The sequence below is a fragment of the Anopheles funestus genome, chromosome 3RL (genome assembly GCF_943734845.2).
Source record: "Anopheles funestus chromosome 3RL, idAnoFuneDA-416_04, whole genome shotgun sequence".
In the NCBI taxonomy this organism is placed as follows: Eukaryota; Metazoa; Arthropoda; class Insecta; order Diptera; family Culicidae; genus Anopheles; species Anopheles funestus.
The window spans coordinates 54,022,371-54,039,827 of record NC_064599.1 but is presented as its reverse complement, the minus strand read 5'-3'; the positions used below and the strand labels follow the sequence as shown (position 1 = coordinate 54,039,827).

The 17,457-nt window shown below is 42.3% G+C and overlaps 1 protein-coding gene across 3 annotated transcripts in view; it reads left to right on the top strand.

Moving 5' to 3' along the window:
* The first annotated feature begins 318 nt into the window (after positions 1–318).
* LOC125768759 (Ig-like and fibronectin type-III domain-containing protein 1) overlaps positions 319–17,457 on the top strand; it is a 105,679-nt gene continuing 88,540 nt past the window's right edge. For 2 of the 3 annotated variants that reach the window (XM_049436834.1, XM_049436831.1), the window contains exons 1-2: positions 319–447; positions 2,215–2,335. The gene's annotated coding sequence lies outside the window, so the exon portion shown is untranslated. Of the gene's footprint in view, positions 448–744; positions 1,730–2,214; positions 2,336–17,457 lie in introns of those variants that run through there. The other variant, XM_049436832.1, reaches the window with a different exon arrangement.

The window sequence follows — 17,457 nt, the reverse complement described above, 5'->3', positions numbered from 1 at the left end:
TCTCAAAGCAACAGCATCCGCATCATTCTCATCTTCTGAAAATTCGGCTTCTTATTTTTTTGATTCCTTGTTCAATAAAATCTGCTCTTCTTCCTTCTACTTTGTCTCACATTTTTGCTAATACACACTACTGGCCGTTTGTTTATTTTCCATCTTCACCGGTTCGTGTACGTAGCAAACACGGAGCATCAAAATAGTACCATTACTCTCCGCCTTAGAGAGGAATCGCCATTTGCTCCCCAGTCGCCATGTTGCTCCACCATTTGCACCACAAGCGGAACGTCGTCAGCTGGTGCTGAGCGGGAGAACCGCTCATTCAAATAGTAGCCACAACGCACCGTTGGCGGTTAGATTGCGCCGAGACTTTCAACCGTTAGCACGTCGTTGTTACGTAAGTTCGCGCGTGTCACGGTTCGCGTTTCAGTTACCTTTTACGCATCGGCCAGTGTAAGTGTTGTGTTTGTGTGTTTCATTCGTGTTAGTCGGTTAGATGGGAAGACATTTGAGGATTCTTACAGACTATTTGTTACGATAAAAAAAAAAAACAAAGTGACAAACATTTTAAAGGGAAGTGAAAAGCCGTTGGTTTGATTTTCCGCGTCATATCGAGGCAAAACACATTTTCCACCATATTCAATCGACGTAGCTGTTGCAGTAAACAATCCGGGCTGGCAGAAAAATGTCCCATGCAGGAAATTAATATCAATTCGGTGGTAAAACTTTTCGCAACAACATTGGTACTTTGTTGTTTTTCTTTTGGTACCGAAGGATATAGCACAGTGGATAATCGAAAGGAATTACAGGAAACACTTTAGCCTTTGCCTATCAGGCGGTTTATATTTCCCGCTCTTCCCCTTTACGCGACCAACCGCTCCAAACTCCATTAGAACAATCCGCGGTCATACCAAAAATGGTGGAAAAGTTTCACCACCCGTGCCAGTCAGTCAGCCCCACGGACTAAATCGTCACCCTTACATGTACAAGGGTACGCGTTTGTATTATTAGCATGAAACGGTCGGCGAAAACTTTCGGCCGAGCGTTTACTTATTCATAAATTTGTGCGCGTTAGCAAGATTTGCTCCAAGCTCGGCGATCCAGTGTCTACTAAAATCAGTGATTACGAGAAGAATAAATGAAAATAACAAAAGAAACCAAAGAAGAAGTGAAAAAAAATCGTTGTGGCTATCAGGGCCGGAAAACAGACGTGAGTGGCATCCATGGTGATGGTGTGCCTTCGGTATGAAGATTTGCTCGAAAAGTGAACGATTCTTTTAGAGGTGTTATAAGCACCAAGAAGAGTAGGTGTTGCAGCCAAAAAAAAATCACAGCTAAATACATTGGTAGTGACTTCTGGAACGGTAGTAGTAGAACGTTCCCTAATGTTTAAGAGAGGTTTGTTGCGTACTTGATCAAGCCCGATCGACGGTAGCGTCAACCGATAAGAGGATATGTGCGTAAGAATGGTCTACTCTGTTGCGAGAGCATACGGACGTGTGGGTGTGTGTGTGTGTATGTGTTTGAATTTCGTGGTCGTTAATGTTTATGACTCAGCGAAGCACATGTACTTGGAACCATGTACACGTTTGTGCCCGAAGCTACCGGAACGTAAACGAACGGAAAAGCCACTCGGAAAATTACACCTGCTCCGGACGGACGTGTAGATCCTGGAAGCCCGTAAATGGAACCCGAAGGTCGAAATGCCAGGTTTACTGCAGGAAGAAGAATCGTGGTAAAAACGACGCGAATCAAATATTAAAACCTCACTTATACAGGCCCAACCGCCTCTATCTCTCACCCACCCCCGTGTTCCATTTGGGAGCTATTTTTGTGTGGAGTGGCATTTCTGTTCAATATCATTTCTATTGGTGTAGTGAGTGTTTTTTTTTGTTTGTTTGTTTGTTTGGTCCTCACCTGCTAGTGACTATACACGAATTTTCATTTTATTTTTCACGTGAGAAGTGTACGAAACGGTAGCATTCCGTTTGTTTTGATGGGTTTTGCTAAAGGTAGAACGAGAAAAACACAATTCTTTTTAAAGCATTTTTGGCTTTTCGATTTAAATTTTATGTCGCAATTGAAATGTGAAGACGTCCCGTGTTTGAGAATTGTTTTGGGTGAGAAATGTTCTGCTACGCGGGTGGAAACAGTGTAGAATATCCAAATTCATATTGATTGTGGTAATTAATATTTTAATTTAATTCAATTGATTCTTAGTATTTCTACGAGTGTAACAAGTGACTGAGTTGTGTGATTTGTGAGTGAAATAAAAATAAACTAATTGAAATATTGTAAACGAGCAAGTTGGAATGGAGTAACCACTTGCATCAAACTTTTGGTAAGTGATTTATTGTTTTTACCTACGTATTAATTAATAAATATATACTAAAGAAAGAACAGGGCTGACTGCCAAGACAACCTTTATTGCGGTTGTAGTTCCGCATAAGAAAAAAACGAAGAAGAAAGTACAAGTAGTTCTCGAGATCCCGTGAGGCAACGTGCTCTTATACGCGTATATGGAAATTTGACAGCTGTTTTAAGACATATTTTAGCAAATTTGATTGAATCAAGAATAATACTTTTTTTCCACTTCTTAAGAACCGCCTGGCCGTATCAAGACTTATTTTACCACGTATCAGGATAGTCAGTCCTTGCTACGAGGAGACGGTCCGGATGGGATTTGAACCCCAGTCCTGCCGTGTGGATCGGCGGCGGTTATCACAGACACCACCGACCGTTGATTCTACATTTCAATCGAAAACGAAATGACACCGGGGTTTGACACACGTTACATGGCATTTAGTAAATCTCAGCAATCCGCTTTAATAACGTATCTAGAGGACTACCCGTACTAAGTAATTTATATTTTAATGTATTTGGTTCACTTGAGTTTTGCTATAAACGTTACTGAGCTTATTATGGGAAAAAGACAATTTGTTTGTTTACGAATGATTCTGCCCGAAAGAGTCTACAGATCACTCCAATTAACCATACTACCGGATCTTACGAAAATCATTATTATTTTAATCTACTTTATTTTTTCTGAATGATTCACTCATGCCTTGCAATAAATTATACTTAAACTATTATAGCATACGTATCACTGATAGCAGTGCATTTCCATTATTAATTATGAAGGAATATTTTGAAAGTAAAGTAAAATCGCTCTAAAATAGCAATATCTGCTAATTCAAAAAAAACAATAAAAATCTATTTTCTCTCAGGTATTTTAATGTTTAATATTTGAATATCAAAACATTTTTTTCCTGATTGTCCTTACATGGTGTCATAGATGATTTTAGAAAAAAATATACAATTATCATACGTCATTATCCAAATAGTTGATGGAAGATTCTTGCAGATAAGATACAAAAAAAATTAACCCAAAATAACTATATCCGCGCTAGTACGCAAATCAATAAGATTCTAATCATCGTCGAGCTATCGCATCGGGAAGGGTGATGAGTCCCGAGCATAATTTAAAATTCATGCTGCTAAACCAAAACCACACACCTTCTGGCTACGAACGAACAAAACAAAGGAAGAACCTTCTCCGAATGCCGTACGCCCTTTTTGCCCTACTCAATACGCATCCTTTGGCGGTGTGCTTCGTGCATAAATCTTACGCTTCCCTTGCGCTAGGCAAACGGCTCAAAACATTACACATTTTCTAGCGCACTTGTGCTTCCGTCACGATTTCAATGTAACCGAACGTTCTTTTAATGAATTATTAATGACGAACTCGAGATGGTGCGGGTGCGATGGGTTTGAGAAACTGAAACCCCGCCCGGGTTTTAAGCAAAACGCAAACCATCGTCACTTGTTCTTTTGCTGCCCCCTTTTCGGCCCATCGTTGCAAAAGTGTTGTGCGAAAAACATGGCGCACTTGCCAATATGGAAATGATCACCAAAAAGCTACGGCGCTTCAATTAGCTGCGTCAGCTAACGCATTGCTCGCATTCTTATTCCTGGGTGGGATTCCTGCAACGCACCATTTACTACCCGCTGGTACACTCTGTACTCTGTGAATTCTGCAACAAAACCAAAATTTTAGGCATCTGTCGGCGTAAATATTCTACCTTTTACGGATAGAACTTCGACGGGTGGTGGTGGATGGAACAAAAATGTGGCAACAAAACCGCAGCGGTTCGGTTGTTGATTGAGATGTTTTTGCGCTAAATTAAGCGTGGCTAATTATGTGCTGCTGGTATCAAGAGAAAGCATAATTAAGCGCTACCGTGGCCACTGTTTGACCAACCGGTTTTGCTAAACAATGCGGAATAACTTTCATACAATTTTATTCGCCGTACAATTTTCGGCTGAACGTATTGTATTAATAATTTGTAATTATTGTTCCAACTCAAGAATAGAATTTAATTTTGCCAACCACCCAATGCACCCGTTGTGGTCTTAGGGTTGACTCATCAGGAAACCGTTGCACGTTACCATCCCCACAAAGTAAATCGCTGTACTTAATACTTATAACTTTCAGTGTTCCATTTTAATGTCAAACGGTTTTCCTTTTTTTTTGGGGTTCTTTAGGAATTCCTTCCTAAAGGTTTCTTCAATAATTAAAAAAAGTCTCTTGTTTTATTTTAAATAAAACAACCTGAAAACAAAATGAGCTTACATGAACGATTTTTTTTAACTACGGTTTTCGGATCCTTCAACCCAGTCCTTCGATAAATGATCTAGTAGTGTGCATGGTCGTTTGACCCCAAAGGTAATAAGCTTAAAACGGCTACTGGTGAGTGCCTTCATAAATGGTGAAAATATCACACCTTCCTTGGGATAGACACTTTAGTCGCCTGAAAAAAAAAAACGAACCTTCTGCTTCTTCCGTTTCACTTCCGTCTCTCACTGAAGTACGCGCGAAAATCGTTCCCATTTTCCCTGGAATACTGGAATATTTTTATGAAGCTCCCACTTCAAAAGGCTCCATTTTTTCCTCTGCCTCATTCTACAAATGCGTCCTTCAAAAGCGAGCCCACGATACATCCGGAGTACGGATGAATGATAAAGAAAGCTTACACAGCAACAACAAAAAAAAAAACGTTCAACTTACCGATGGATTGATTCGCAGGACAACGATACTCTACCACATGCTCGGGAATGGGCTTTGTTCTATATTCCGTCCGAATGGTTCGTTCACGATATTATGCAACCTGGCGCGTACCCCACCGTGAACGGAACCGTGAAACGAAACGGAAACAGTGCGCACGAATTACAGTTTCCGGACGGCTGGTCAACATGAATGCCATCCGGTCGGCGTCGGATTTTGCGCCAGTTCCGTTCCGTACGGTAGTAGTGATGGAAAAAAACGTCGGTAGAGATCAGCTGACGATAATCCTGTTATCGGTGAATTTGGCTCGATGATGCTCGGGTGCCAAAAATCAATAAGGACACCAGAGCCGGAATCCATGGTCTAAGGGAGGGAAAAAAAAAGGAAAGAAAATGTTGGTCAGATAGCTGATGGTTGGTTTCGTTGCCCAAAAACATTACACCATGATGAAGAAAGGTGGCCAATAAAAGGCGTTGATAGAAAGCAGAAGTGGTAGCGTAGTGTAACGGTCGGAAAATGATGAAACTTGTCGATTGGTCGTATTACATTTACTTTCATTCGACGGAAGGAAACTATAGTCTGGTTGTCGCAGCGAGTCGGAGAAGGGAATAACTCTATTCGCAGGATTAACTGTCGAGTGGATGTCATCGAACCGTGAGCGAACGGTTTGGGATTAACCGAATCGTTCACCGATACGCTACAGAGCTTCCAGCAGAGAAAAGGGATTTCGTAGAAAGTTTCCTCCATGATGGATTATATTTGCGATACAATGTTAGATGGCTTATCGATGGTTTTCATTTCACAGTACATGATTATATTTTTAAAGTGTATTTTCCATGGACATTCGAAGGATATATTGAAGAACGATTGCATGTGATGAACTACTGATCACCATTTGGTATATTATTCTTGAAGGACTATAACTACTTCTTATACGCCTGGTTAGTTGGAAATGCCTTATATGAACTGGTTGGTAAAGTTGGTTGAAGTAACGTCTTAGCAAAGTGTTCGATTCGGTCTAGAATCTCATCTGAGGGGATTCCGGTGTGTTTTCAAATAGCAACAGTTATATTCTGCTTATCTTTAGGTTTAAAATACATTTCCAATCTGTTTGAGGTATTAACGTAGGCATGTTGTTCATTCATGTCGATCTTATGTCATCCTATCATATGTTTCTAGTTCCCGGTCTCTCTGACCAGGACTATCTATTGTTCTTTCGTTATTGACTTAAAGTTCTAGTTTTTATATCACATATTCGTATATTAAATTTTTTTGTTTATTTTTCTTCTTATACACATGTACCTCGAGATTTGGTATGTAGATGTCAATATTAGTCACTCGAATCTAGCATAAAATATATATAAATGTCTGCTATAATTATATTTATTGGAAATATACTGAACTACTACTGATTACAAAAAGAACATTAGAGCATAAAAAAGAAGACTCTTGAGTGAATTAGGTTTTTTCTTTCCTAACGTAAAACGTAACATCAAAATCTTCGTTTGCACTTAAGTTCTCGTTTTGCTTGAACTAGCTTTGATAGAAAATATTACATAGTGATTTAAAATATTGGGCAGCATAGTGATATACAATATTGGTAAAGATGGTAACGACACCCGTCTCTACGAGACAGGAGCGGCATTCAAATCCGGCATTCAGACCGTACCCCCGTACGAAGGGGGTTGAAAATACTTTACCATATCTTATTAAAACCCAGTCATGCAAAAGCGAGTTCATGCGGTCGGTATTCTTTTGTTCTCATGGTCGGTAACGAGCCCGTTTGGAATCCACCGCGGAGTCCCGCAGGAAGACATTTAGCGACCACACGCACACACTCAAACCGGGTTGGTATATAAAGTCCCGCGTAGCCACGCCCGCTTCAGTCGCCCGCGAGCGTTCGTAGCGTGTGGATCTACGCCGGATTTTAGCAAAAAAATAAATGAATTTCAGAAAATAAAATCGCCAGGGGGGTTCCTCAAATTCACTCTCTCGTGAGAGCGTGAGAGAATCTTTTTTCCCCATACAACTTCCTTGGAGCTTTTGCTGAAATGATAGAGAACATTGGATTAGAAATTGGTGTAGAAGAAAGTCATGCTTACATTTGCGCCATCCGACCAGTCGTTGAGGGGGTACGTTGTGTACCGTATATAAATGAAGCTGAATGGGAATGGATTTCACTGCACGTATGATGCAAAAAATAATTCCTTCGTGCTTTTTGATATTTTTGGGGAAAAATATTGCATGACAGGTTTGTTTCCTACCATACGGCCGTTCCGATAAAAAATATTAGACGCTGTTTGGACCTTTTTAACTACCCTCAAGGTGTGGTTTTTTGGAAAATTTCTTTAAACACACAGAAATACGAGGTAGCTGCTACACGTGCTAATTTTTTCCCATGAGCGTTCAGACAGACGACAGGTAACTAGCACTGTTCGTGGTCGCTACGCGCCTATGCATGCGGAAGGTGTTACTGGTTCTTGTAGGCAGGTAATGCACACAGGATGCTATGTAGGTGCGACTAGGGGAAACCGAATACCTCTGATGAGAATTGAGTCATACCACAAAGCCTTGCTTGGCCAAGAAATGCTTACCGGCTAAACACCGACTCGCGTACCAGTGATGCGTTCGGGTACATAGGTAAAGAATATGAATGTAACAGGATGCGTCGATTAGGTGTCGCACGATGGGACTACAGGCAGTGAACGATCAATTTAAAAGCTGTTCAGAAGTCCTAAATTTTTCAAAACAATTCTTTATAAGTAGGTTGACACTGTCCTTTACACCTTTATCCAAATCGTAAGTTTGAATGAATTTAAAAATTAAATTTGTGACGCTGAAGCAATCCCCGATATATTTAATCAAAATAACATGGTTAATCATTTGTATAAAAATCTATAAAAATCTTTGAAAGATGCAAAATGTTATTCTTTACAACTTTGTAGAACATCGTTTTTGTCTAGCTCTTCAACTTTTTTAGTTATTCGATAAAAACCAAAGCCAGTACGTTACGGGCGGCCACGAGGAAATAGCTAAAGCAAGACATAGAATTGTAGCGAAAAATACCTCGTTTTTGTAATTGAATTTTAATACTATTTTATTTAAATATCTCACGGGAAAATCTTGCAACTAATAGCCCAAAGTGTGGCCAACATATTGTAATCGGTCGTTTGTAAATAAATAGTAATTTTGATACAAATAAATGAAGAAAACTGAACGCGCTTTTGCACGCTACGCTACGACCATCGCGACCAAAACACCGTCCGCTGGATTCATCATTCACCCGTACGCTGCGGACGCGTTGCTTTCCACATGGACTCATTCACCGACCTTAAACATTCACCCGTAAGGATCGAGCAAGCGCCCGTACACTGCAGACGCGCGTTGCTTTCCACATGGACGCCGTGAGGATTCCACGTAAGGATTCCACATGGACTCGATAGCCGACTGGATCGTGCATGCGCCCGTACACATCGACCCGGGTCACGCCCCTAGGATCGTGCAGGCGCTCGTACGCTGTGTGCACACATGGTGTCTTTGAATGTGTTAGTGCGTCTCGACGCGCGATCCCAACACGCATTCTCGCTTTAGCAGGATGATCGTTAGTTAGGTAGAGGGAGTAAGGGCTAATTGGGATCGACAGCGTACCGTGTATATGCGTATGTGCACGTTTTTTATCTCACTTCGCATGTAGGCCAGAACATAGCGGCAATAGTATTTATTAGCAGGCGTGGTTGAATTGCACATTGGGATCCCAGTCATGCAAAAGCGAGTTCATGCGGTCGAGTTTCTTTTGTTCTCATGGTCCCTAACGGGTCTGTTCGGAATCCACCGCGGAGTCCCGGAGGAAGACATTTAACGACCACACGCACACACTCAAACCGGGTTGGTATATAAAGCCCCGCGTAGCCACGCCCGCTTCAGTCGCCCGCGAGCGTTCGTAGCGTGTGGATCTATGCCGGATTTTAGGAAAAAAATGAATGAATTCCAAAAAATAAAATCGCCAGGGGGGTTCCTCAAATTCACTCTCTCGTGAGAGCGTGAGAGAATCTTTTTTCCCCATACAACTTCCTTGGAGCTTTTGCTGAAATGATAGAGAACATTGGATTAGAAATTGGTGTAGAAGAAAGTCATGCTTACATTTGCGCCATCCGACCAGTCGTTGAGGGGGTACGTTGTGTACCGTATATAAATGAAGCTGAATGGGAATGGATTTCACTGCACGTATGATGCAAAAAATAATTCTTTCGTGCTTTTAGATATTTTTGGAGGAAAATATTGCATGACAGGTTTGTTACGGCCGTTCCGATAAAAAATATTAGACGCTGTTTGGACCTTTTTAACTACCCTCAAGGTGTGGCTTTATGGAAAATTTCTATAAACGCACAGAAATACGAGGTAGCTGCTACACGTGCTAATTTTTTCCCATGAGCGTTCAGACAGACGACAGGTAACTAGCACTGTTCGTTGTCGCTACGCGCCTATACATGCGGAAGGTGTTACTGGTTCTTGTAGGCAGGTAATGAACACAGGATGCTATGTAGGTGCGACTAGGGGAAACCGAATACCTCTGACAAGAATTGAGTCATACCACAAACCATTGCTTGGCCAAGAAATGCTTACCGGCTAAACACCGACTCGCTTACCAGTGATGCGTTCGGGTACATAGGTAAATAATATGAATGTAACAGGATGCCTCGATTAGGTGTCGAACGATGGGACTACAGGCAGTGAACGATCAATTTAAAAGCTGTTCAGAAGTCCAAAATTTTTCATAACAGTTGTTCATAAGTAGGTCAACACTGTCCTTTACACTTTTATCCAAATCGTATGTTTGAATGAATTTAAAAATTAAATTTGTGACGCTGAAGCAATCCCCGATATATTTAATCAAAATAACATGGTTAATCATTTGTATAAAAATCTATAAAAATCTTTGAAAGATGCAAAATGTTATTCTTTACAACTTTGTAGAACATCTTTTTTGTCTAGCTCTTCAACTTTTTTAGTTATTCGATAAAAACCAAAGCCAGTACGTTACGGGCGGCCACGAGGAAATAGCTAAAGCAAGGCATAGAATTGTAGCGAAAAATACCTCGGTTTTGTAATTGAAATATAATACTATTTTATTTAAATATCTCACGGGAAAATCTTGCAACTATTAGCCCAAAGTGAGGTCAACATATTGTAATCGGTGGTTTGTAAATAAATAATGATTTTAATACAAATAAATGAAGAAAAGTGAATGCGCTTTTGCACGCTACGACCACCGCGTACGCTGCGGACGCGTTGCTTTCCACATGGACTCATTCACCGGCATTAAACATTCACCCGCAAGGATCGTGCAAGCGCCCGTACACTGCGAGGGCTAGCGTTGCTTTCCACATGGACGCCGTGAGGATTCCATATGGATTCCGACAGGATTCCACATGGACTCGAAAGCTTCCATATTCATCCGCCAGGATCGTGCATGCGCCCGTACGCTGCGAGCAATCCCGATGCGTTCCACATGGATTCCACATCGACCCGCGTCACGCCCCTAGGATCGTGCAGGCGCTCGTACGCTGTGTACACACATGGTGTCTTTGAATGTGTTAGTGTGTATCGACGCGCGATCCCAACACGCATTCTCGCTTTAGCAGGATGATCGTTAGTTAGGTAGAGGGAGAAAGGGCTAATAGGGATCGACAGCGTACCGTGTATATGCGTATGTGCACGTTTTTTATCTCACTTCGCATGTAGGCCAGAACATAGCGGCAATAGTATTTATTAGCAGGCGTGGTTGAATTGCTCATGGGGATTTATAAAGTATCAACTTTTTTCTTTCTCTAAATCTCATTCCGATGCCTCTTCGAGTGGGCTAATAATTTTAATGGAACACTCTTGTCATCTCACCGGGACCAGTAAGCTCGTCCTGTGCAAGTCCCCACTGCTTGACCGGATGTGAGGCAAGTTGCAAAGGCATTTTCGCACGTGTCCTTCATGATAGCGCGTGCGAAGACGCCGAACCGTTGAAAATCCATCTAGCCCCATTTTCCCCGAAGGCTTAACCTTCAATCAGGCCAATATCTCCACTGGGAGCTGTTAGAAAAACACATCCAAACCTTCCATGCCGTATGGGACGGGGCAAATCAGATCAGTTGATCTGATCAGAGACTTTTCTGCCATTTTCTTTACGTTGCGTCGCGTGCGATACGGAAAAAAATGGGAAGTGAGAGAAGAAAAAAACGAAAGAAATCAAACGCGCCACAAAGCTGACGACGGTGTGCTATTTGTTGAGAGCGGAAAGTCCATCCGGAAGGATAATTTTCTTCCATTTCCAATCGGATCTGCTTCCCATTCGTTAGCTCGGGGGGATATTATACTGTGCCCCCTTACACAAACTGGTACGATGTTTGCGCGTGTGTGTGTAAGGATGATATCTTGCGTGAACTCTAGCTCGCAACAGTTAAACTAACCTTCCCTGGAGATAGTATACTTCCGTAGGTTTGCCATTTTCATCAACCGATAGGGAAGGAATCAAGTTTGCGGTTCCTCTTTGCGTCGTGCCTGATGTTCGCAGAAGGAATTGAAATTTTGATTTCCAAAGATCACCTCCTTCAACGGTTTTGTTGTCCGTCCGGAGCCTTCGGACGGATGTTGTTTTCTGGCACGATGGCTTTCGAGTCCTGTCGTTTGTCAATCGTTGGACCTTTGCATTGCTGTTGATGAAAGTTCAAAGATCTGTCCATCCAATCAGTGGTCCTCTGTGGAGCTTTCGTATCAAAATGTGATGCTCGCATTCCGTGCGGAACTCTACAGTGGTGGTGGTTCAGAGTGATTATCGAACCGTTCTGCATGTGAACGTGGACAGCATATCTTGTTTGGCGCTTGTAGCATTCACCAGCTGGCCGTCTTCAGTAGTGTCTAATTTCAAACCGTTTCGTTTGCCAAGTAGTGTGTCTCGATCACTGTTTGTTTGGCGAAATGGTACCGTCCGCCGGTGCTTAACGTTGACAGCCAATGTTGACCGTTTGGTGGGATGCTGCTAGGAATTGGGCTGTGGAAGGAACAGAATACATTAACAAATAACCAGCGGCACTCGCTGTCTTGTCCGTGTGGCAATGTTCGCGGGACATGCTTACCGTGTTCGAAATTCGTCACACGACGAGGACACGCTTCAAGCTTATGATGAATGTTTGATGCCACTTTGCATGGACAGAATGTTTGCATGGCCGTCGGCCGTGGCCCTAGGATCACATTCAGAACTGATAGCTTCGGAATTATGCAATCAACAATCTTCGGCAGTCTGCGAATTCATAAGTATGAGTATTCAAACACTGAATTAATATCAATTACTTAGTAGCTCATACAACATTTAGGGCAGCGAGCTTAAAGTCTGGAACATGGGTAGAAAGTATGAAAGTTATTGATTAAATTGTTTCCATGTTTAGTTTGTTTCCTTTTTGTCAACATCTTTCTAGTCTAACCTAACTCATTTATTACAGTTAACTCTCGTGTCTATCCCAAGATTAGTGCAGCACAGCGAATGTATACGGCTGATACAGTACAGAACTGAGTACCAAGGGCCACTCTTTAGCATTTATTATCTATCACTTTACGTACGAGGATTAGGTAAAGCGGAAAGATAGGCTGGACCGACAACAGCTTGCTTGCAAATACGATAATTAAATTCTGACCAAACCAGTTTCGCCAGTGAGACCATGCTGGGCCACCACTAGTCCTGGTTCTAGTGTTGGAGGACACACTGAAGTTGGTTGTTCTTTGGCACGTTATTCGGTTATGGGAAAGGGAGCGCCTTAAGTCTTTTAGTCTTGACTTTACTGTGTCTTACTACTAGTTCAGAGTGACTGGATCCATTGAGCATAGGCTTAGAAGACTTTACTGTATACTGTACATACTTTATGTATCGTGAGAGCATCTCTGGATTCATTTATGGTGTAGGATTTCATTACTTTTCTGTGCACAATAGTAACAAGTGGTATCAACATGTCAAATTATTACCAAACAAACAAACAATCTTAAAGACAATAAAGAGTTCGATAAGCGTACAGCTGCTTTGAACTCGCCCATTACCCTGCCCAGCGCCAGAAGTTCCAAAATGGTCGTGTTACGCGTGATACATCGTCAGCTGTGTTGGCATGTGTGTGATGTGTTACATTACTTTTTGCCACCGATCTCGCTTCACCATCACCCGCCGGTTCAAGCCGATGCTTGTGTGTTCAAGGTTAATCAATCCACAGTACAGACAGATGATCGTCACGGTTCCTCGGTGCAGCGGTAGGCAGCACTTGTGAAGTAGACATCCCCGCTTCAGCTGGTTCACTCCATCGCACACACGTACACAGCGCGTTTCATTGAATGTTGTTCAACAAAATTGTATAATCATCTGGCGGGCAGGCTGGGCGGTGGTCCCGGGTGGTCTGGCAAGAAAAATCGGCACCGAACGATCACCGAAAGAAAAAGGGAAATTGAATACTCAGCCGAGCGTGCACGAATCCCAACCCCCCCACTCGGACGCGTGCTGTTAAGTTTAAGTTCAAGTTCAATTAACTCATGTCAATTACATTGATGATGGGAGGTGGTCTTTTTTTTCTTTTTGAAGACCTTAATGTGACTCCTTCCTAATGAGGTTTGGGGCTGATGGGTGCGGATCGATACAAGTAATGTTGGGAGGGTTTTTGGACTTTTAGTTATGTTGCTCAATCCTTTCTTCTAAACTGAAAAAGAAAAACGCAAAGTTAGTGGTGCTTAGGTAATTATTTCTCTTAAGTAACGTTTGCAGCGCTGGGGGATTATTTTATCCGTTTAAACTGGTCTCAAATGGGGTGAAGCAATGTTACCGAAAAGTTGAACTTCTCTCAAGAAATGCAAAGTGCTTCTTTTGATGCAGCTCATTGGCTTTGATCAGAATGGTTATGTTCAAAATTTTCTAGAATTCTGAAAATACGCTGAAAGTTCGCTGTTTGGAATTCTCAAGTACAAGACCTGTTTTTCAGAAGAATTAACTATCATTAGGGATGTGCATGTAGAGTTTTCAACCAAAAGTTCGATTCAGTTATATTCTTTTGGATATTCTGCAAGAACTGTCAAGTCATTGGGCCATACAAAAACACACCTGAACGCTGGAGCTGTAGTACACGTTGTCTATTTGTGGAGGATTACAGAACACCGCTCAAAAGGCAAACCAGAACAGTACAACGGCCATCTTCCTTCACCTTTAATGTTGTGTCCTACCCTGGGTGGTTGATTTCTAGACGATGACTTCCACTTTCGTAGCCCGTTTGGCAAACAAGTTAGTGGAAATCCTTTAACATGCTGGCTTCTCTGGATGCTGGATGTGCCAGTATCACGGCTGCCAATCTGATGGCCGGCAGTAATGGTGATGGTGGTGTCAAAAAACTTTACTTCCGATACCCATCAAAACGTGTGCTAGTATATGTGTGTGTTTGAGTATCGGACAGTCTTAGAATTTCGTCGTATCTCTTTCTTAATGCGCTTGCTCTACGAATAGAGAAACGGGTTCAAGCTGCCATTTGTTTGGTTTGGCCAAACGGAACCTTTTTTTTTTTGGAGGTAAAGATTATCCCTCTCGACCCAATGGACAATGCTTCTTAGTAGCTTCTAGCAGTTGACTATGTTCGTTCCGGTTTGCTAGGGTCTACCAATCTCGTGTGGATTTTTGAGAATCGAAAATGAAGATATTATTTTCTTATTGGGAAGGGACCGGGAATGGATCCGTTTGGTGATAATGATGCTGCTTGTCGAGGGTCGTGGAAGGCATGATGTTAGACGTTAGACCGGCTGTTGCCATTAAGAAGGATGATGTGTTTATGATGTGTTCGGATTCTCGGGAGGAATCAGGATCAGCATCAGGACAAGCATACTTTTGGATTTAAGATGCATGTTGTAATGTAATCGATTTAGTAATATTGATTTTTAATAATAATACCTCATCTTGTAACTTGGTGCGCAAGTAAGCCTAAATTGGGCACGTTTTTAATACGACGGTTTCAACGTCACAACGTACGTTAACCTACGGACAATGCAACCTTTCGTTAGAATCTATTCTTGTGTTCCCAAATGACTAGGGATAAATGACTTCATTTGGTCATCTCATTAGCGATAGCTACCATTGCACGGCACATTAGCAACTTTGACAGTTGCGCTATTCATCACTGCCAAAGTTCGGCAGGTGTAGGTTCCGGGTGGTTCCGGTGTTTGGAAGTCGTTAAGGATCGTAGCAATGTACGACTAACGAGACCGCTCCGGACAATGCGGACCCGGCCTGTTGATGACCGTGCATCCATTTCTTCAACCGTTACCGTTACGTTCGGTGGGTTTATTAGCGTTGATTGAATTCCGCTGTAACGCAACGCCGTATCCGACGTACCGGCGATGCGTATCATCGAAACCTTGCCCAAAGTTGTTGGCTAACCGTGGCGATATCAGTGTGTCTGCAAACGAAAGCCTGCAAAAGTTGTAAAATTCTTGTACCCAAAGTTTTGCCAGCAGTTTGACATGGTTGCATGTTAATGAAAACGCCCGTGCGTTCGTGCGTTTGTAACCTGCCCCATACGGTTGTCTCCCGAACATTATCCGATGTCTGTCTTACCACAGATTTCTGCACACTCGGTAACCCCGCCGCGCGATCCAACTGTTATGTGGAGATGATTTTTTTCTGTTTGTGGGTTTTAGAGTTAACCAACTCTCCAACACACTGCACATAACAGAGTGTGAACAATTTTTCGGATTATGGTGCCGCAAACGAAGCCAAATGAAAAAGGGAACGTGGCCAACAAAGAAAATACCACCCATTTTCGGTTGAAAATTGCTAGAACATTGGAAATTGCGAGGCGAGGCACAATGCAGAAACTGGCAGAGCAGACTTCATTTCGCAGCTCGGCCAAAAAGAATGCGTAATCAGCACGAAATTAGCGAAAGCTGCTGCAGAAAGGTGCAGATGTGGTGAATTTTTCGCCCTGTTTTGGAGTTGTTGGTGAATTGTTTGGGTATTTTCTTTCACAAAGCGGAACACGTCCTGCCGAACAGCACGGAGCAGCAGTTCCCGATCCTTAGTAATTAAGTTCTGATTCGGCTCGTTTCGCCGCCCTACCAGATCGATGCTGCTGTTGTTGTGCGAAGTTCGGTGAAGATACCCCTCCGAAAGTTTTCGCGTTAATTTTTCCGGGCATGGCATTCCGGCGAACAAGCATAAGTAAGTTAATCTCAGCATACTTTCTGCCGCCCGGTACTGGCTGATTAGCATAATTTTGAATAGCGAATGGCACTTTACGGTGTCTTTTTCGGGATTTTTTTGTTGCAATGTTTCAGCGTTTTTATGTTTTTTTTTTACCGTTACATCCGAAGTGCTATCATGAGAACACCAAAGGAATGTTTTATAAATAAGACATGGGAGAGACACGAAAAAAAACTGGTAGTTGTCTGGTTGGTTTCGATAAAAATTACATCCAAAATAATCAACTTTTTAAGGTAAGCAGAAGAGTTGATAGTATGTACAAGAAGTATGAAATTGTTGTCTCAGTTTCGGTCATTCTGCGCAATCGAACCAGAGAGTCGGATTGACTTTCGTCAAATCGAGTTCTTTTACAGCCCTCTGGTGCTCGAAACGCTGCCAGAGAGCAAGAAACTGAAAATTAAATACACACACACACCCACGGGGGGCTCATGGGGGCCGGTTTGGCAAGAATGGTTCAGTGACCTTTGCGGTGTTTCGTCGAACCGGTCAGTTCTTTACCCCGAGTTTCATCCACCCATGGCATATGTGAGCGCAAATGGATTGCCCTACACGATCTTACCGATCTGCGATGGTTTTATAATTTTGTTTTCTTAAGGTGCGTCCCATGGGCGTCTCTGTTCTTACCGCGACGCTGGACCATCCCCTATCTGGAGGGTGATTTCTCACTTAGACACGTTCGACGGGGGGTTAATCACATGTTATTTTAGCGACCGATACAGGTTGCTGCTACTTTGTGTGTTCGCTTTGGCGCATTTCGTTGTTCGTACGTTCATTTGCTCCAGAATTCGAGACTGTAGTGTTGAGTTCATCTCCGGTTATCTTGGTGTTTTCGCTGTGATAACGAAATTAATTGCTGCGAAGTAAAGAGCTGATTCTTACAGCTGCTATTGCTTAAGGCAAATAATGTACCTTGTTTTATTGGAATGCACGAGATAGAATTGATTTCTTAACAGAAATATAATGTTGCTTACCCAGGAGAGTAATCAATGATTAATGGTCCTTTAAGTATATTACCAACAAAAAAAAATACTCTACCACATGTAGGAGTCTAGCGGACACAGAGAAGATACTCCACGAGCAATATTTTTGCAAGCTCATTCGAAATTATATGCTCGAATTTAAAGAATTCAGTCCGCAA